Below are 21,469 nucleotides of genomic sequence, written 5' to 3'. Positions count from 1 at the left end.
TAAAATCTTTAATTACCAATTTCTAACCAAATCTGCCATTCAACCTAGCCCTCTGCTAAGATCCAGCCCTATTCAGCTTCCTTTTCTTACTAAATGTCTCCAACTGAACGTCTTATATGGACCGCAAAATGACTCTCTTCTCAATTGGACCAGTTATATCATCCTGTCAAGCTTGATCCTTTATTTGCTATTAAAATACTCCTGGTTACCAAGATCAGAAACTTTGATATAATCCAAGGACCTCCCTCTTTCCTTCAAATCCAATTGGTCACTAAGTCTTATAGATTATAGATCTGTAATATTTCTTACATATCTTCCTTTGTATCTATTCCTCCTGATATTGCTTTAATTTAGAAACTCATCTCTCCTTGTTGGGGCCACCTCAACAGCCTCCTAACTGACCTCCCTTAGTCTTTCTATTCTTCCATTCAATCACTCAGCCCCACAATGCAACCAGAGTGACCTATGTGAATTGTAAATCTATGTCATCCCAATGATCTGTATTTAAAGGATCCCCACAGCATTCAGAATAAAGTACTTGATGGCATATAAAAAGCTTCTTATCCAAGTCCTACCTAATTTTCCAGCCTCATCACCTCCCCATACCTACACTTCCCTCTACCCACACAAAACTCATTTCACCCCATGTATTCACCTAATACCTACTTAATACCATTTATGCCTGTGGCTTAGAATGCCCACAACTCACCTTTTTACCTAGTAACTTGGCTGTTCTAGAAAGCAAGTTGAATAGTCAGACCCCAGCATTTCACAAATAAAATGTAGGGAAGCAAGGGGTTAACATTATAAATGTAAAGTGTCACATGAGATAAGTGCCAGATCAATGGCTTATAGAGTCTCTTGGAGGTCCAGACTGGCTTCCTACTCACCATCTTTATCTTCTACTCCCTATGCAGGTCTGCCTGATCACTTCTCTACTGGTTCTTCCCTACAATTTATCCCCTATACTTTACAATCTTTGAAGGATAAATCAGCTTTCTCCTTGGCTCTCTTTGCCCTCAACTCATACCCTTTTCTATCTGAACTCCCTCATTAGGGAGGGCACAACAGGAATATATACACATTTTGAGCCAGAGCTGAGCTAGGGTATCATAACATTCAGTCTATGTCCTTAATCTGATTTCTGCTTTCAGGTGTAGAGAAAAAGGAACCTTCCCACTTTGGTGGTGGGAATGTAAATTGATATAACCACAATGGAGAACAGCATGGCAGTTCCTTAAAAAACTAAAAATAAAGTTACCATATAGTTCTACAGTTCCACTCTGGGGCATATATCCAGAGAAAATTCTAATTTGAAATGATACCTGGACCTCAGTGTTCACTGCAGCACTATTTACAATGGGCAAGACATGAAGGCAACTTAAATGTCCATTGACAGAGGAATAGATAAAGTAGATGTGGTATATATACACAATGGAATATCACTTGGCCATAAAAAAGAATGAAATAATGCCAACTGCAGCAACATGGATGGACCTAGAGATTACCACACAAAGTCAGAAAGAGAAAGACAAATATCATATGATATTGTTTATATGTAGAATCTAAAGGAAAAAGAGATACAAATGAACTTATTTGCAAGACAGAAATAGACCTAGAGAAACAGAAAACAAACTTAAGCTTACCAAAGGGGAAAAGTAAATTAGAAATTTGGGTTTGACGCATACACACTACTATACATAAAATAGATAACCAACAAGGACCTACTTTATAGCACAGGGAACGAAACTCAACATTTTGTAATAACCTGTAAGGGAAAAGAATCTGAAAAAGTGTGAGAGAGAGAGAGAGAGAGAGAGAGAAAGAATGTGTGTGTGTGTGTGTGTGTGTGTGTGTGTGTGTGTGTGTGTGTGTGTGTGTGTGTGTGTGTGTGTGTATCTGGGCTGACACCTGAAACTAATACATTGTAAGTCGGCTATACTTCATGCTGCACCTGTGGTCCTAAAAAGACAAAAAAAAAAAAATCTACTATACTTCAATAAAATAAAACTTTTAAAAAGCCAGAGACCAGCCTCTGTGAGCTGTCTAAAGAGATTTATCCTTTTTCAAACATTCAAATAACTCTATAGTTCTCATCAGTTATACAGTGCTTCTGTGTTTCTCATCCAAAGTGGAATTTGCCAAGTGAAAGGGATGTTCTTGGGTGGTCTTTTTTTAGAGCATACCAATGTGCTCTGAATAACTGAAAAATATTTTTGACAAAGGTCAAAAAGGCTTCAGGCGGAAATACAAAACAAAGGCTTGTACTTTAAAAGCAAAACTTGGAGGATGTTGATTTTGCACCCAATCATACAGCATATTATTGAAAAGTACTCTTATCAGCAAATGGAACCATCTGGGCCCCCGTTATACTTAAAAAAGGAAACCTGGGCTGCTTATAAAGCCCATCAAACTTGTCCAAGAGAATGTGTATACATACCATCTGGTAAGAGAGTCTTTTAATGACTTAAGAAACTTATTTACTCAGCCTGATAACATGCTAATGGCCAAGAAAAGGCTCTTCTGTTTAAACATGCCGTGACCCTGTAAAGCCACACTTCTCAGTCTGGAGCATCAGTCATAACCCCTGGGGATGTGTGGAGCTATGATGGGGAAGAGAATATCACGGGTGAGGTGGGCCATAACTTCCTGGTGTAGAAGACTAGGAAAACACAATTAAATAATCTGAATGTCATACAAACATTGTTTTACTCCAGCATGAACACTATTTTGCAGAACAGAATGCAAAATTCACAGACAAGTTATAAATACTAAAAGTTCACAGAAGGGAGTTACCTTGTGGTACAGCAGGTTAAGGATCCAGCATTGTCACTACAGTGCCCCAGGTCACTGCTGTGGTACACATTTGACCCCCTGCCCAGGAACTTCCACATGCTGAGAGGGCAGGCAAAAATTTAATAATAAAATTTCGCAGAACTTTCACTCTCTTGCCAAGACTTTGGTCAGAGGACCAAATCCTCAGGCTTACTTCTGACCACACAAACCCCAAGGCCCACCTCACATTCCAAGGGCCTGAACACTCTCTAGGAACGCCAGCCCACCGAACCCTTTTCTTAGCTGGTTTTCCACTACATGGCCACCCCAAAAAGTGCTTCCCGTTTGTACTGCTTCATGTTTCTGTTGGCTCTTCCAAATGATTAAAAATCTCATTGAGAACAGGGTCATGGTCTTCACAACCCTTTACTTGTTATTGACTATAAACTATTACCAGAAGTAGTTTTCATTAATGAAACTATACCATAAATTGAAACTCCAAATTAAAAAGTACCTAATTAATATTGATGATTCCAAAAGGACTATGAAAATGATTTGTGCACTTAACCACTCATCCTAAGATATCAAGGTCCTTTAAAACAGTAAATGTTTTCATCCCCATTATTTCCTTTGAAATACTTAAATTCTTAAATTGCACATGAATAAACTACAAAGAGTATCCCTATTTCACCGAAGGCATTAATAAGAGAGGTCATGAAGGAGGATATATGACTCTCAGGTACTACTGGCTTGATGTGGGGCTGACTCACATTAGTGACACACTTGTTCTGTTGCTCTTGAAGCACACCTATTCCTACTCTACCATTGCATAGTTAGTGTAAACAAGGAAGCCCAGGAAGGTATCCTTCTCATTTAGCTCCATAAATCACTCATCCTGCCCCGTCTCAGTGTTTAGTCCAAACACACTTACACTGCATCAACTTTAAGTTTCAACAGACACGTCATCTCATTACACATACATTTCTGCTTTTCTTCAAAGTCATATCTCCAATCTACCAGATTCAGGCCCTTTGATTCAAACCGAGGGAATGACTACCACTAAGGCATTTGAGGGAATTTTCCTAGAATCCCTCTTCTGCATTACTGATAATATGATTTAAAATTCAGGTGAGCAGTGGGTAAGAAAAGTCAGATGAGAATTTTCAGTACTGCTTTGCCATCTTGAAGCTTGAATAATACAGAACAAAATTCCCAAATAAAATTTCCAGACATACTTGAAATAGCAAAATATATATGATCCAAAATAGAGGATAAATATATGATTCTATTAAAGTTGATATAAATCTTTTTTAGGGTCATGAATACATTAAGCAATGGTTCATCCATCAAAGAAAATCCAATGTAAAAGTGTATTTAACAATAAAACACATGTTGGAGTTCCCTGGTGGCCTAGTAGGTTAAGGATCTGGCATTGACATTGCTATGGCTCAGGTCATTGCTGTGGCACATATTCGAACCCAGGCCAGGGAATTTCTATACACTGTGGACACAGCCAACCCCCCCCAAAAAAAACAATAAAACACATTTTAATTTTAGCAATTTTTGCTTTTACTTAAGAAATGTATTTAAATGATGACAGCTGCCATTTTGATAAACTTTTAAATTCTGTATGTTAACACTTCTAGGATGTGACTACAGTACTAAATTATTTATCATGAATTGTCACTGCTAAGTGCAGTGCTAGACAATTTTCAGCAAAGTTAGCAATACTAATTGCTTCAACAAGGGCCTCTGGAGTCTCTAAAATCACTGTAGTGAGGATTGAGGAACGGACCAAGCCCCAGAAAACTTCCATAGATATTTTGAAGTACTTTCAAGTATAAAATGAACGCAGTGCTTTAAGGAGAGGTTCACTGGTATTTACCAAGGTAGAGAGATACAAAGGGAAATTCTTCATTGCAGTTACTTCAGAAACAATATAGGTAATAAATAAAAATGAAACCTCATCAAGAAAACACACCAACCACTTCTGGTGATTTTTTTAAATTGTGCAATAAGAGATCCTTGAATCATGACACGAATATGTATGCCAATTATTATATTGGAAACAACATGAGTACTCTAACGTTTGTGATCTCCTAAAATACAAAGAGCCCTTGCAAATGAAGCTAACATGTAATGATAATAATACAGTCCCAATCCTTCCATGCCCGTCAGTCTTTCTACAACCAGCCCCTTCTACCTCCCTCCCAGCTTATTATGTGCCTCCCAGTTGCTGTCACACTGACTTCCTTCTCATTCAACATAGCTCTTCTTCAGTCCAGGGATTTTTATGTGCAGGTCCCTCTGCCTGGAGAGCTCTCTCCTTGGCTCCAGGCAGAAGTGGATCCATGGTGACTTCCCTAACAAGGTCCTTCCCTGTGCCCAGATCCTCTCTGTCACCTAACCTTCCATAGTTTCTTCCTTTTAATGTTTAATGTGGTAAGGTACATAAAACATAAAACATACCACCTTCCCCATTTTTCAGTGAGCAGCTTAGCTGTGTTATACACATTCCCGGTGTTACACATGCCATCTCCAGAACCCTTGCATCTTCCAAAACTGAACCATACCTTTACCCCTGTTTTAACTACCATTAATCTATACCTCTTACCCCTGTTTTAACTACCATTGTATCCCCAGGACTAGCAAAAGATCAGACACATAATAGACACACAACCTAATACTTAATAACCTTGGCCCATTAAATAACAAGTCCCCTTCTCCCCCTGCCCCAGTCCCTGGTAACCACCATCTACGTTCTGTCTCTATGTTTTTTAACTACTCTAGGTACCTCACATAAGTGGAATCCTATAGTATTTGTCTTTTTGTTACTGGTTTGTTTCACTCAGCATGACGGTCTCGAGGAGCATCCATGCTAATATAGCATATGTCACAAAACCGCCTTCTTTTTTAAAGCTGATAATTCATTATATGTATATACCACATTTTGTTTAACCATTCATCTATCGACAAACACTTGGGTGGCTTCCATCTCTTGGCTATTGTGTTTAATGCTGTCATAAACATGGGGGTACAAACATCTCTATGAGGCCCTGCTTTCAGTTCTTTTGGATGTATACACAGAAGTGGAATTGCTGGGTCATATGGTAAATCATGTTTAATTTTTTGAGGAACTATTATACTGTCTCTCATAGCAATTACACCATTTTTACATGCCCATAAATGTTCCAATTTCTCGACATCTTCACCGACACTTGTAATTTTCTGGGTTTTTGATAGCAGTCATCCTAATCGCTCTGTATTTCCTTTCTTTGCAAGTATCTACCTTTGTTCATTTATTTATTTTTTGGAATTTTTACTGAGACAGTTTTGAAAATATAATTGCCAAAGGAGATTGAGATGTCAATCTAAAAGATGTGATAGGTTCTTTCTGTGATGGTTTTGGTATAGCCTAGAATTAAAATAGAAAACAGTATCAATTAAAATAAATACTCTATTCAGTGAGCACTGGCTTTGAGTGCCAGAGCTGAAATGGCCCTTGATTATTCTTTCGACAGAAACCTTAGGACTTAGTAGAGCCCAGCCCAGATGGGAGTCTGCTCTTTTCACTTATTTATTCAGACAACCTTTGGTCAGCTATTTAACCCTAGTCTCCCCACGTGAAAACAAAGATAAAAGAATTCACTTTTGGAGTCAGGGTCTATATTTGCGTGAGTATTAAATGACCATAACTGGGACATAGAAAGCATTCAATAAATAATAGATATTATTTCTAATTATACAACTGATTATCCCCTATATTGTTATACTACAAGATTCTTGCACAGTCATGAAATTTAAATGCTATCTATTGTATCTTTTATAGTAGGAACTAAATGAAAACTAAAGATGATATAAACTTGCTCATTGGTCATGATTTCCTGCTTTATCATCTATACCTCTTACCCCTGTTTTAACTACCATTGTATCCCCAGGACTAGCAAAAGATCAGACACATAATAGACACACAACCCAATACTTAATAACCTTGGCAGTGATTTTAAATATGTCCCCAGTTAGGATTCCACAACCTGTCCTCATGTCTGAGCAGGAATTTATGGGAATATTCCAGCATCTCCTATAAAAAGAGTTAAGAAATTGAGAGAAATTTTCAAGTCTTTCTGTCTAAGAAGTAGTCCCAGATCATTAGCAGTTTATAGAGAAGCACTGAATTAGAGTGGCCTTTAGGTAACTAGGTTGAAAGAACTGCTTAATTCCTTTCCACTATACTTAAAGTATCATTTTTATTGTTATTAAAAATTGCTAATGTCAACTGAATGAACATGTTACCCAGTTCTCAGCAGCCTAAACTGCTGAGGTAAGAAATTATAATGATTAGTTATTAGAGTGAAAACCATTACATGAATGCAACAGGGAGTCACAGAGCAACAACTAGATAATTCCTGTCTAACTATTGGGTAATTAATGCAGTAAGAAAATAACATGTACATATTGGGAAGGAAGAATTATGGATTATTTGCACTTATTTTCTTTCTGTGGCAATTAAATTAACTATCTTTGATTTCTCACCTGTTACCATGGTTATTTTCAGTGATTCAGGTCATTAATGTCTTGAATATAATAGTTACATTAAAATTACAGCTCTTTCAACTTTGCAAAAAGATTCTGAAGGTACTGTGAAAGAGAAAGCTGTTGGCTTAAAGCAAAAGAGCTGCCTGTTGAATGAAACTGTTTAATCATTTGAAAGCCAAGAAGTCCCACACTTCGTTCCTCCTTGACTTCCTCCAGTAATATCGCTGAGATTTTGTTCACTTAGGACAGCAATGAATGGGCAGGTGTTTTCGTGACAGTAAATTCTAACGATGCTATTAACTTCCTGCTTATGTTGCTAATACTTCCTCTCAATAATTAGAATAACAAATCCTTTCTACCTCACTGTTGAAAACTCTGGGAAAATAATATATGTTAATTACATGATGAGAAACAACTATTGAAACAAAATCAACTCCCAATTCTCTTTAAAAAATGAGAAAAACAAACAGAGCTCCAGTGGGGCCATAATAACTGGGTCCCAGCTCATGACATAGATCATTGTCAAGAGATGTATCTAGAACAAATGTCCCTCTATTCATGGCTTGGTGCTGACTAAATGTGAGAGTCATGCTGTAAAAACCAAAGCTCTACTTTACTAAGTTTTTCTAGTTGACTTCTCTTTTCAAAACTTATCTTACTCAGACACTTATTGGTTTGTTTACCCATCCAGTCAAGTATTAACTTGCTCTGATGTTCTTCAGGAGTTTATCTTCTGTCCTTTTTTTCTTACTATATCCCTCTTCTGAAAGTACCATCTACTCTCCAGCATCTTCCTAATACCTGCAGACCCAGGATAAGAGAAAAAATGGAGGCATCCATTCTCTGAGGCCAGTCCTTCCCAAACAGCTGCCCCTTGGCCACTGTTGGGCCTAGGACCACACACCCCAGTGGTGGGACATGACCTCTGAAGGACAGACCATGGAAGAAGCCTGCACAACCCTTGTCAAGAGATGTGAGGTCACTGGATAGAGAAGTGCATGTATGGGGTTCCTGGAGGAATAGGGCCTAGTAGATTTCTAACCCACTAGGTGCAAGGGGAACAGCCAGAGGTAGATAAGGAAGGGAGAGGGCTCTCTAATGCAGGAGGTGCGTGGCAAGGGCTCCAGCTTCCCGGATCACATTTTACAGAGACTATAATATCCTTGAAAAGCAGACATCAATAAATACCTTGCCTTAACTGAACTCCACATCTTAAATCTTCTCCATCTCCAAGAGCTGTCCTTGCAATAACCTGTGTCAATAGGTTATGTCAAGACAGGAATCTGATATTCAGATTCACCAGGCCAAACCTGAGATATGCGTACCCTCAATGGAACAACCTCTCTACTTACACAAATGGGGGACTCCAAAAAACAGTCATTATTTCCTGGAAAGAAACTCTAGAGGGGCTTCTCTCTTCCCGTACTTCTTGCTCTGAGCCATGCACAATTTTAGACCTCATCTCAAGAATGCCAGCAAACATGCCAAGAGGAACTGCTTTTACACTCCTTTTTGACCTCAGTAAAGTACAGCAAAGGGTTGAGCCCCAGGTGTTCAGATGTTGCTAGAACAAAGAATGAGAAATGGTGGAAGGTTGAGAAATTATCATTTCTTGCTGTAAAAAGGAGTGTTGTAAGAAAAGTGATAATGCTTTACATATGCCAGTAGAACGGAAAGAGTATATGTGGGAAGGGCAGAGGTGCTCCCACATAAGTGAGCACTTTCCTTCTGATGATTCATTTACTCTTCCACTCAACAAATATTTCTTAAGAACCTACTCTATGCTACACACAGTTTGAAAAATTAGGGAATCAGTGGTAAACAAAAGTTTGAAAAATTAGGGAATCAGTGGTAAACAAAATAGTCAAGGTCCCCACTCTTACCAATGCTATAGTCTTACAGATTAAATTAAAATTAGCCAAACCATTGGATTCATATAAATTTAAAAACTGTGAAAAATACCCTCGAAAAAAAATGCAAGTTATTTTATACAAGCATATAACAAGTGGACACCATCATATTGGGAGCATCAGAAAAGGCTTTCCTAAGGAAATGTCATTTCAGCTGATCTGAAAAGGATGAGTGGGAAGTGAAGAACTTTGTAGATGGAAGGAAAAGAAAATTCAATGGCCCTGAGATGGGAAGGATGTGCACCATGTATGAGAAACTAAAGGATAGGCAGTGTGCTAGGAATGCAAAAAGTCAGGAGGGAAGGCTAGGAAAGGTCATGCAGGGCCTTGCAGGCCAGTGTACAAATTTTGGTCTTTATTTTAAGCACAATGGAAAGCCATTGATAGGTTTGCACTAAGGGAGACCTCTGATGGGAGCTGCATTTTTAAAAAATTTTTTTAGATTTGCATTTTTAACCTCTTTGTAGTACTGAACATCCACTAGAGCACAAGGTGGCAAGAATGGTACAGAAAGATGCAATTGGGAGGTTACTGCAGAACCCAGGAAAGATGGCACCTTGACCCAGGATGGATGGTGGGGGAGATAAAAAGAAGTTGACAGATGCACAATATTTTAGTGGATAAAATCAATGTAGGATATCAAAAATAAGTAAGAGGAAGGGTGATTCGGTTTCTGGTAAACACAAGTCACATGATGGTGTTATTTGTTAAGATAGGAGTACTGATGAAGAATCAAGTTTAGGTGGGTAAAGACGGGTTCATTTTGCATCTGAAAGTCTAAAGGACAGAGCAGTAAATTTTTATTTTCATGACTGATATCATGAAAAGAAAAGTCCAATCTAGAACTCATAAATCCAACTGAAGATAAGAAGGAAGACTCTTGGACTTCTTGTTATTGTTTGTTAACTTCTCTGGACTCAGACTAAGAATAAAAATAACTCTGTGTGTGTGTGTGTGTGTGTGTGTGTGTGTGTGTGTGTGTGCGCACATGCACACATTTTAACTCAGGTTTTTTGGGTTTTTTTAAGTTTAAAAAATTTTAAACTTCATCAATATAGTGAAGTTACATGATTTTAAAGCTGGAAAAGAGCATACAAATTGTATAGAGTTGAAAAATCATGCTACCCCAATAATTGCAAGTTGCCCCAAATTTACTTAGTGACTGAAAGATAAGGTTAGAAAGCATCCAGAAGTCTAGTGATAACCAAAGCAGTGCTCTTTCCATGATGGGGACAGTGCAATACCTAACCTGGGTGACAGTCCACATCTCCTGGCAGTTGAGGATGCGGGCAGGGGATAGATCTTACACACACACACACACACACACACACACACACACGCTAGGCTCCCAACTCTGAGATGCTCTTCCAGTCAATCTAGAGTGGAGTCCACTGGCCTTTTTAAGTGCCTTTCAGGTGATTTGATGATTGGCCAGATTCAGTACCCAGTATATTTATGATCCCAAACCAGCTCTCTTTAGACCATTTTGTAAGATTTTTAAAGACAGACAGATAGATAGATAGATAGATTTTTTTTTTCTTTTGTCTTTTGTCTTTTCTAAGACCGCACCCTCAGCCTAAGGAGGTTCCCAGGCTAGAGGTCTAATTGGAGCTGCAGCCTCTGGCCTATGCCTGAGTCACAGCAACACAGGATCTGAGAAACGTCTGCGACCTACACCACAGCTCAAGGCAACGCCAGATCCTTAATCCACTGAGCGAGGCCAGGATTGAACCCACAACCTCATGGTTCCTAGTCGGATTTGTTAACCACTGAGCCATGATGGGAACCCCTAAATCAATATTTAAAAAACAAATTGTGGAGTTCCCATTGTGGCGCAGCAGAAACGAATTCCACTCGGAACCATGAAGTTGAAGATTCAATCCCTGGCCTCGCTCAGTGGGTTAAGAATCCGGTGGCTTGGATCTGGCACTGCTGTGGCTCTGGCGTAGGCTGGCAACAACAGCGCCAATTAGACCCCTATCCTGGGAACCTCCATATGCCACAGGTGCATCCCTAAAAAGACAAAAAAGACAAAAATAAAATTAAATTAAAATTAAAAAAATAAAAAACAAAATTTTTCCCCTAATTAAATGCTTTCAGTTTATAAGGCAACTAAAAGTGTTCATTATGAGAAGTATTCATCCCTGGAGTGAATTCAAAGACTTTAAATTCATTTTGACGTAGATGTGAGTGATAAGAGGCTTTCCCATTTCTGTGGAAAAATAGTATTTCCAGTCCAAAAATGATCCAATATAAATACTTCCCTTTTATAAAACAAAAATCCCATGGCTGTGCTCATATTCTTCCAGAAATTTTATTTAAAGAGTCCTGTACTCCAAGAATCAATGCCTAACTTTGGAATTTCACTTCAAGTGTTTGGGGTTTGTTTGTTTGTTTTTAAAGAAATATATAGTAGATCCAAATCAGGTCCAATTTATTCTTCAAGGATTATAAAATGCTCAAATATATTAAAAAGGGATGTTTTATAGGCAAGAATGAACATTTTTGCGTAAACAACATTAATGCCAGATTTCATAAATAATGCAAATAACAGTAAACTTGGAACACTGAGCAAAATTAGATAGTACCAATATAACATAAAATAATCCCTTTAAGTATTGATAATCAATCTAGACTTCAGTAAAAGGAGTTACAGAAATCAAAGTTAAGTGAAGCAGTTATGCAGGACACAGGCGAAGGCTTGAAGAGGACGCAGGGAAGGTAGGTAAGGAGAAGCACATCTGGCTTTAGTAGAGAGATGAATATGGTGAGCTATTTTTGTCTGACTGACCATTACACCACAGAAACATGCAAATGCTTTCCTGGTTTCTTTCTTTTCAGATTCCATAGTACCTTTGTTTCTCTCTGTTCCTCCTCCTCCCTCTCTCTCTCTTTCTCTCTTGGTGGCCATTAACTATACTGACAGTTTGACAGGCTGAAATAAGGAAATAAAACACTTAAACATTGTTTCCTGATGTATGCATTCATCTCTTCTGCCAAACACAGATATTGAGGAGATACTTCACGCCTCCTGTCAGCTCACTAAATTACACCCCAGCTCTCAGGTCCCTCAATCTCAGTGAAACTCCATTCCTTCCAGAAGAATATGAAGGGGCTTCCATCTTTTTGCCGAAATTCTTCCCCTATCATTTTTAATATTGAATTTTCTTAAGCAGTGGGTTAGATTTCTGTACAGGAGCTGATTATTTTCCTACTTTTAAAAAGCTGTCAGAATTCAGTTTTATTTTTTTAGGAGTGCTTTCATTTGAGCAATGGCAAATGAAGACTAAATCTGGTTAAACGTTCTTCCTCAGAACCAATGAAGACTTTTGATTTTTTAAAACAAGATACTGATTGGAGTTCCCGTCATGGCTCAGTGGTTAACAAACCCGACTAGTATCCATGGGGATGTGGGTTTGATCCCTGGCCTTGCTCAGTGGGTTAAGGATCAAGAGTTGCCATGAGCTGTGGTGTAGATCGCAGACATGGCTCAGATCCCGCGTTTCTGTGGCTGTGGTGTAGGCCAGCAGCTACAGCTCTGATTCAACACTCAGGCTGGGACCCTCCATATACCACGAGTGGGGCCCTAAAAAAAAAAAAAAGAAAAAAAAAAACCTAGATAATAATTAACCTAACACTGATTCTCTGGACAGGTCCAGGGATAGAAAAAAGGTTAACTATATTCTTGGGATCCCCATATGTGCCAGATAACAAGTAACAGATGCTCCTTCCATTATTATTTGCATGTTGCAACTAAAGTCAGCCTTCTGTGCAGCAAACTTTGAAAGTCTTACAAATACTAAATAACTTCTTCCAGAGGCAACTGCTGTGGATTAAAGTTTTGACAGAATAGTGACAGGGAGGAATCCAAGGAGGGGTAATGACTTTCAGTGGGTTATTTACCTCCTTCTAACTACCACAAACGTGAAGAAGAAATTTCAAAGTGAAATAAATATGCAAGACTGTATTGGACCTCCTGTTGTGGCTCAGCGGGTTAAAAACCTGATATAGGGTCCATGAGGATGGGGTTCAATCTCCAGCCTTGCTTTCTGGGTTAAGGATCTGGGGTTGCCACAAGCTGTGCCATAGGCCGCAGACGCACCTTGGATCCGGTGTTGCTGTAACTGTGGTGTAGGCCTGCAGCTGCTGCTCTGATTCAAGTCCTAGCCCAGGAACTTCCCTATGTTGCAGGTGCGACCATAAAAAAAAAAAAAATTATAACAGAAACCATAATGGAAATGATCCTCTAAGACTTTGTTTTCTTGTCTCGACTGCATTTATTTAGTGTCTACTCTCTACAGTGCACAAGTGTACACTTTTTTTTTTGTCTTTTTGCCTTTGCTAGGGCCACTCCCTCGGCATATGGAGGTTCCCAGGCTAGGGGCTGAATCAGAGCTGTAGCACCTGGCCTACACCAGAGCCACAGCAACTCGGGATCCAAGCCTCGTCTGCAGCCCACACCACAGTTCACAGCAACGCCGAATCCTTAACCCACTGAGCAAGGCCAAGGATTGAACCTGCAACCTCATGGTTCCTAGTCAGATTCGTTAACCACTGTGCCACAACGGGAACTCCACAAGTGTACATTCTTTGAAAGATGCTGAGGACAATCCTACGTGTCTCCTGCCTGCTTCCTGAGTCTAGAAGCGATGCCACCACTGTAAGGAACTAGAACACAAAGTAGAAGGTATTTCCAAATGGAGCTACAGATAAAATTCAAAGGAAGAAGTAATAATCCTACCCCACCCTACCCCAATTAGGAATTCACAACTCAAAGATGAAAAGATCAAAAAATTTCCTCTATTCTAAGACTTGCATATTTGACTGTAATTACTTGATTTTTATATATATATATATATATATATATATATATATATATATATACACCTTCTCCGTCAGGCTGTAAAATATGAGACCCTGCACTTTGTCTGATTTGTTCCCAACTGTCTTTTCAAGACGGCCACAGTGGGTGGCATGGGATGTGCTCCCAAGAAGTATCTGTTGAATGGATGAGTGAATTATCCTGTGATAACAAGTAGTGAATGAATTTGAATCTTCTGAGGATGGTTTTCTGAGTTTCAGATTCATGTAATTCCCTATATTATTGAAGATCACCAATAAGACAGATGGGAGGCTTGAATAAAACTGCTGGACACCCCAATGATCATAGATAATGTATTTAATTAGCACAATTGTCAAAACATAGCCATGACCAAATGATCATTTATGTAGAGCTGAGGGTTTCTTTTTACTTATAAAGGAGCCTTTGCAATGTGACAACCATTAGTGATTATAGGATTAATCGCAGAGGTGACACACAAGAAAGCTCTCTCTACAATGTTTCTTTCTCCTCTGTGTTCCATATTTTTCCCAAGGAATTAATACTTTCTAAAAATGTCCCTGCACTATCTTCTAAGAATGGTAATTCAGTTATTGCTAGTACAAATTATCAATAGAAAGGAACAGCTCCTACAGGAAAGATTAGAAAAATGCAAGGATAAGTCATTCAGCAAATCCATTAAAGAATAGTTCAACCAGATAAGATAAAATTCTTTACAATAAACTATTTAGTATCCAAGTCATTTTGTTTTATCACATGTTTATCTGAAATATTAACTGCTATTTATTAAACATTTATTTATAGGCACTAAGCATGTTGTTATACAAATATTTTCTTCTACTAAAGCCTTACAATTACCTTACAAAAGAGGAATTTTTATCCCCACATCATAGATAAAGAAATTGAGGCACAGAAAGATTTTCCTGGAAGCTGAGGAATCCAAGTCCACCGTAGTTTGAAACCCCAAAACACTTCTATTTCAATTATTTTACATTCAGCAATCATTATATAATTCAGTGATTGTGTTTACTTTGGCTTAAGAGTCTCAACTATTTCACAAGGAAATTCTTCTTGGTAGTGGTCATAATTTTAAGCTCTTTCGAGTCAGTATAACATGAAAAATTCAACCTTAGTTACCTGGCTTGAAAAGCACATGAATTATATTTTTCACCTCATGAAAAACATCTTAAGTTCTTCTGGTTTAAAGTACCATTTTGATGATAGGATGGAGGATTATGTGTGAGGCGAGAGCTGGATGAAGCACCGAGAACTGGGTCTTGCTGCGGTTTCATGGGTCAGTTAGGCCATAAGCAATGGGATATTTTTGACTAATTTCTCCCATCCTCTTGGTCTTGTTTTATCCCACTGTTCTCAAATGTCTTGGCAACAAGTTAATATATTACTTTTTAAAATGCTGACAAGGGTTCTTAAGGAAAAAATTGCTCTTCTTGTTCTTCCTTAGCCATACACTTGGGATGGGATGTAAATAATTCTGATCCCCCAAAAGGCACTTTTTCTATTATAACATACTGCTAATATTTTCTTCTGATTTTAAGAGTCAAAAACCAAACTGATTTTGCATGCTCCCAGAAACCCTTTTCTAAATTTAATTAATATATATTTGATCAAGGGATAAGAAGAAGGCTTAAGATTTTTTGTCTTCAGCCTCTAAGACACCAAAATGATGCTATAGTCATCCTACCCTTGACCAAAAAAACCATTTGAATAGCACTGAAACAAAAGCCTGTCTCACACGTCTATCTTTCCCATTCTATTTTAAAACTAGAATATTCACTCATAATAACACTAGATCTTTACCTTATATTATAGAAAATGAAGGTAGTAGAGTGAAAAATGCAAAGGACTAGTGGAATTCTATAGAGACAAGAAAAGAAGGAAGGAAAAAAAGAACAGACAGGAAGAAGGAAGGAAGGGAGATGCTGGAAAAATAAGAAGGGACAGAGATAGAATCTTTTTGTTTTGTCCACGCCCTTTGGTAAAGTTGGAGGTTAAGACAAAATTGCTTCTTTCAATGCTCAATGATATTTTATTTCTATGTAACTTCCTTCTCAAATAGGTTAATTACAGAGGCAATTAGTCTAGCTACACACAGGATGTCACTATTTCCTTATATAAATAGAACAAGCACACATGTTTCAGGCAGAGAAAAATATCTGTGAAGACCAAATTTCAAGATGTAATAGAATTTTGTGTTGTAAGATGCTTTTTTTGCCCAGTTTGGGTTAAATTTCACTGCTGTCAACATCCTTATGTATTGAACAGCCTTGATGTTTTCATATTTTCATAGAAGTTCTCTTATGTAATTAGGAAGGTCTATTCAAACCACAATGAAGAGATCCAAAATGAAGAGGTATTATGGCTTAAGATAACTGAACAGGAATAAATCAGGCCTTATTAGCAAGGCAAATAGATAGGAAAAAGGGGGCTGGAACTGAAAAAGCTAATTCTATATTAGTTTAAACAAATGTTCTGACCGATGGAGCCCCCTAGGTTTTTTTGTGCGAATACCTTATTCTACTTGTGCAGAATTTGGGAATTAGTGACTACTGTCGTTCTAGAACCAAAGGGTTTAAAGCACAAGAGGTTTTTAAAGTGAGCTTCTCTAAAAGCTGAGTATATGTAGCTCTGGGTAGCATGATCCCATCTTCAGGACACACATGGAATTCACAGGAAAAGTTGTTCCGTCACTAATAATGGCATCCATTCTAGCCTGTAACTCCTAACTACTGATTATTGCCTTGTATATGTATCAAAACCAAAATGATAAAGTGCTCTTCAAAAGAATAAATTGCTGTATCTAGTACTAAATACATATTCATAGAGGGCACTCTGTCCTTCTCAATGGTGGCTACCCAGGATGACAAAACTGTAAGACACTGATGACACACTAACATCCATGGTTCATTAGCTCCCTGTTCACTGTGGTAACAGAAAGCAAGGTCTTAGGGGCAGATTTTCACTTTAACCAATACACTCCTTTCTCTTCTGTGGCCATAAACTATTCTCCTGGCTTTGACCGCTGTCTCAAATCAGGTTTGCCAGCGGTCACAACAGTGTCCAAGAGAGAAATACAGTGACATCAGTACAAGGAAAAATGCACAAATTTTAGTTCCTACTAAATGATGGTCCCATTGTATTCCTTTCATGCACAAAACATGGCACGTTGCTTACAAATCAACCTTGTTGAGTGTGTGCTTCAATCCCAGGGTCACTTGGCCTGGGTTTAAAACTGTTGAGTCATGGCAAGTGACTCAATTTCTCTCTCTCTCTCAATTCCCTCAGCTGAAAATGGGTATAATAATAGTACCTACTTCGTGAGGGACTTAGTAAGTTTAAATTAGATACTACATGCAAAGGCCAAAAACAATATTTGGCAAAAAAGAAAATCCTCAGTAACTGACAGTAAATAATAGTTATCATAAGTATTCTGTAATACAGAAAAAGTAATAGGGCTTCTGATTGTGTGTGTGTGTACACGTGTGTGTGTGTGTGTGTGTGTGTGTGTTTAAATCAGGAGGTCTTGCATTGAAATTTAAGCTCCTGTAAGAAAAATTGGAATTTTAAATGATGGTTAAAATTCTATAGGATGTGTGAAGTGAGGTTTGCAAAGCCTTCTATCAGCAATAGAATCCTCCCAGAGTCTGGTCTGGTACAGCAGTCTCTTTGGGATTCCAATTTGGGCTTACCTGAGTGTACTGCAGCAGCAAGGTAGAAATAGGCTTTTCTTCCTCTATAGTGAATCCAGAGCTAGTGCTGATGACACCGGAATGGGCAGAGAATGAAGTGATCTCCCTTCCAAAAGATGAACAGTGCCACTGAGAACTTCTTAAAGAACTCTTTTGTTAAAGGTGATCAGCTTTATTGCTTCTATGTGACCTTTTTGCCCTATTTCCCCCAGGGAGTTTGCTAGTGGGTGGGTAAGAGTAAGTCAGCTTTGCAGCTAAGCCAGCTAGGCAAATAAGTTGTTTTGACTATAGTGCCTACAAATATAGAGATATATGCATATGTATATTCTTTCCCATGCATGCACCAGGATAGCACCAGAAAGTGTGACAATTCAAAGTATAGTACAGAAACATTAGGATGTTTCCTTTTCTGTAACAACCAAATAAATAATGTTTGTTATTACAGGTCTCTCTCCCTCTCTCACACACACACAGGCACAGTGGTTTCAGTCCCATAATTTTTTTAACTTGGAGACTGCCTGATGAGATTTAGCCCTTTTATGAGGACAGGCACCTCTAGGTTTTAAAATTACTGTTCTCGTATTTTCAGCCACTGTAACAGCTGACTTGGACTGAATTCATGGGTAACCAGATCAATTGAGGAGACATTAATACTTAGAGGGCATGAGGAAAGGGAGTTAACTGAAACACTTAGCATATGAAACAGACTATAAAACACTGTCAGAACAGACATTATAAACACAATAAAATTCTTCACAGCCCAGTTCTTACTTATACAAATTAGGGCATAGAGCAATTCAGATCAGCCCTTGATGCCAGGACTGTGTGATCAGGTAAGGAGTTAACACCAAGAGTAGCAGAAAATGCCTATGAATCTGGCCAGTCAGTTATGTGGGTGTTACTCTTTCCCTCTGACACAGTATTTCAGATGACTTTGGTATTCAGCATTACTTGGATCTAAAATGACCAATTATTCAGGATTTTCTTCAGATTCTTTAGGATCTCAGAAAATCACAGTAAGGTTATTATGGTGAAAAAAAAAGGATACTCAATGTAACAGTATTATACATATAATAAAATGTCCTAATCCACTAGTAGAAACAAATGATCTGCAAAACTCCATTCTTCAAACACCTCATTTCACATAAATGTAAAAAAAAAAGTAATAGTATTATTTCTATTACACAGTGAAAGTAACACATATTTTTACTATAGATAGTACATATAATATATAGTTATGTATAATACATTGTTACTATCATATGTAATTATATACTATATATATAATTACAGAGCTGTGATTGTATTTTTACCTTTATCTTTAATATTATTTAAATAATGAAAATTTACTTGGGAAATCATATCTAACTAAATATCGCCAAACTGGTTTTACTAATGCTTTTCTCCTGTTTGCTCTGCTTTCTCCCCTTTTCTCTCTCCCTTGTCTCTTGACTCTACTGGGCATAGCTTAGTAATAATTTAGGTTCATCTTTTTGCTACATACAGTTTCATTTCCCCCCTCTCACTCCCTCTTCTCTCTGCCATCACTCCTGGATGACGGCCAGAAGCCACTCTGGAAAGATGCCAGGTGTCCTGATCTTGTGTAGTTTGAGTGCCTCCGTGTATATCTCGGCGAGGCTTACCTAAGTCACCATTTACAATATTGAGTAGAAAGTGCAGGTTGGAATAGTCAGCATTTATAAGTCTGCTGGTTACATGATACAAAAATATATAGCCAACTTCAGAATTTATAGCAATAACATTTATGTATCGTGTTACCCCTAGCACAATCCAATTTATAAAGTGCCTATTGTGTATACATGAGGAATAATCATAAATCATTTACATTAAACAGTGTCAACTAGCAAAACACAACTTTCCCCTTAAATTCTGCACACTGCGATTAATGAGGTTTTTGAAAGGAAGCACACTTAAAAAAAATAAGACAAAAACTAACTCTGATTCATTCTAGGCTGGTAACATATCCATATAAAGGAGCAGGTGTCTGTAGCATGATTTAGAACACCTATGGAACATCTCTGGAAAATATTAACCTTCTCTGAAGCACAGCACCATCCATGAAATAAGCTGGAAATGTGGCAGGAACCCAAGTTTGTCCCCAGCCTCATGCTTTATTTCCTTCTCAGTAAAGAATGGAATTACAACAAACAAAGAAAACTTTAGGTCCTATTTGACCAGATGTCTGACATGTTTTCATCTACAGGAACTTGGAGTGGGAAAGAGGATGTGGAATACCTACCACAAGTCCTAAAGTGAAACCCAAATATGTGGATTTTCTCCCTCTGTTTCACTCCCTAACCTCAGCCCCTTCAGACAAGCTGCTGTCTTCAGAAATCTATACTTGGGGGTCTTGAAGTAAATCCATTCCTTCTCCCTAAAAACCCCTTAAAATAATTAATATGCTGTTTTGACTGTACACATCTGTAAAAGTATTTACTCTTATCTGAAACTTCACACCTACACAGCTGAATGGGACATCTGAATGCAAGAAAATAGTGTGAATTTCTCAGAGCATTTTTGCTTCTCTAAAAAGGATTATGGGAGATCTACTTTCTTCCTGCCTAAAGTCACAGACTAAAAAATATCCATTGATTTTTTTTCCAACCAAAATGGAAGAATAACAACATTTTTTCTTATATGTAAAAATAAGCTTGTTCTCTTAAAAAAACTTACTTCTCAAAACTCTATTGATGACTAATATTACTATGGAGGGAAGTAGCTATCTTGGTTAAAATTAAAAGTGAACCTCAAAGGCAGAGAAAAATGTATAGCAAGAAAATCTATAAACTTGTTTTCCATGAATGAACTACCTGCTGTTTCCTAGTCACAGATAATTGACACTATGTAAAGATATGTTGTAATCTAGAAAGAAAAACAACAACAACAAAACTATACACAGAGAAAGTGCTAAAAGAGCCACAAACTTCTCAATCAAAATAAAAACCAATGCTAAACTGAGGTTTGTAAGAGAAGTTTTTTTAAAATAACATGTTAATCTGGAAAGCCAGATAATCTATGGCCTTTGTAGAAATATTTGGAAAACTGGGCAACCTCCAAAACAGCTGTATTTCACTGGAATTAATTGGCAGGGGGAAATATGTACTTCTTCACAACTGAGAGTATTAAACTTAACGAGAAGCAGCGACAACTCACTTTAGTCATAAATAGAAGATTTTGTTTAAAAAAGCTTATCCATTCATGAGGAAGAGTGTTAAAAACTTCAGAGGGTTTTGCTTGTGTGAAGAGACAAAAGGTGAGAAAGTGAACTTTTCTTCACTTAACATGTTTATGCTTTAAAATTATCTGGCAATCACGGAATTCTTTCTCATTTCTGAGTGGTATTTTGATTCACTTAAGAAAAACTTCTCTTGGGCTCAGTGAAGCAATTTAAAATCCTAGGCTAGGAGTTTCCATGGTGGTACAGTGCTAATGAACCCGACTAGCATCCATGAGGATGAGGGTTTGATCTCTGCCCTCGCTCAGTGGGTTAAGGATCTGGTGCTGCAGCGAGCTGTGGTGTAGGCTGCAGACACAGCTGGGACCTGGTGTTGCTGTGGCTGTGGCATAGGCTGGCAGCTACAGCTCCGATTCAACCCCTAGCCTGGGAACTTCCATATGCCAGGGGTGCCTCCCACCAAAAAAACAAAAAACAAAAAACAGACTAGTCCCTTCTTGTCAAT

General features: G+C 38.0%; 1 long non-coding RNA gene across 8 annotated transcripts in view; it reads right to left on the bottom strand.

Annotated features, from left to right (window-relative positions):
- The window catches only part of LOC146403381 (uncharacterized), a 479,111-nt gene that overhangs the window by 267,322 nt on the left and 190,320 nt on the right, over positions 1-21,469 (bottom strand). For 3 of the 8 annotated variants that reach the window (XR_014803745.1, XR_014803744.1, XR_014803746.1), the window contains exon 4: positions 17,769-17,874. The exons of the other annotated variants lie outside the window; for them this stretch is intronic. This is a non-coding gene — a long non-coding RNA (uncharacterized LOC146403381). The remainder of the gene's footprint in view (positions 1-17,768; positions 17,875-21,469) is intronic. 8 annotated transcript variants of the gene reach the window in all.

Source organism: Sus scrofa, chromosome 5 (genome assembly GCF_054392235.1).
Source record: "Sus scrofa isolate SSC_HxYL_T2T_F1_AM1 chromosome 5, Sscrofa_HxYL_maternal_Yorkshire_Landrace_v2.0, whole genome shotgun sequence".
NCBI lineage: Eukaryota > Metazoa > Chordata > Mammalia > Artiodactyla > Suidae > Sus > Sus scrofa.
The sequence above is the reverse complement of the archived record's forward strand: the minus strand, read 5'-3'. Positions and strand labels throughout refer to the sequence as shown.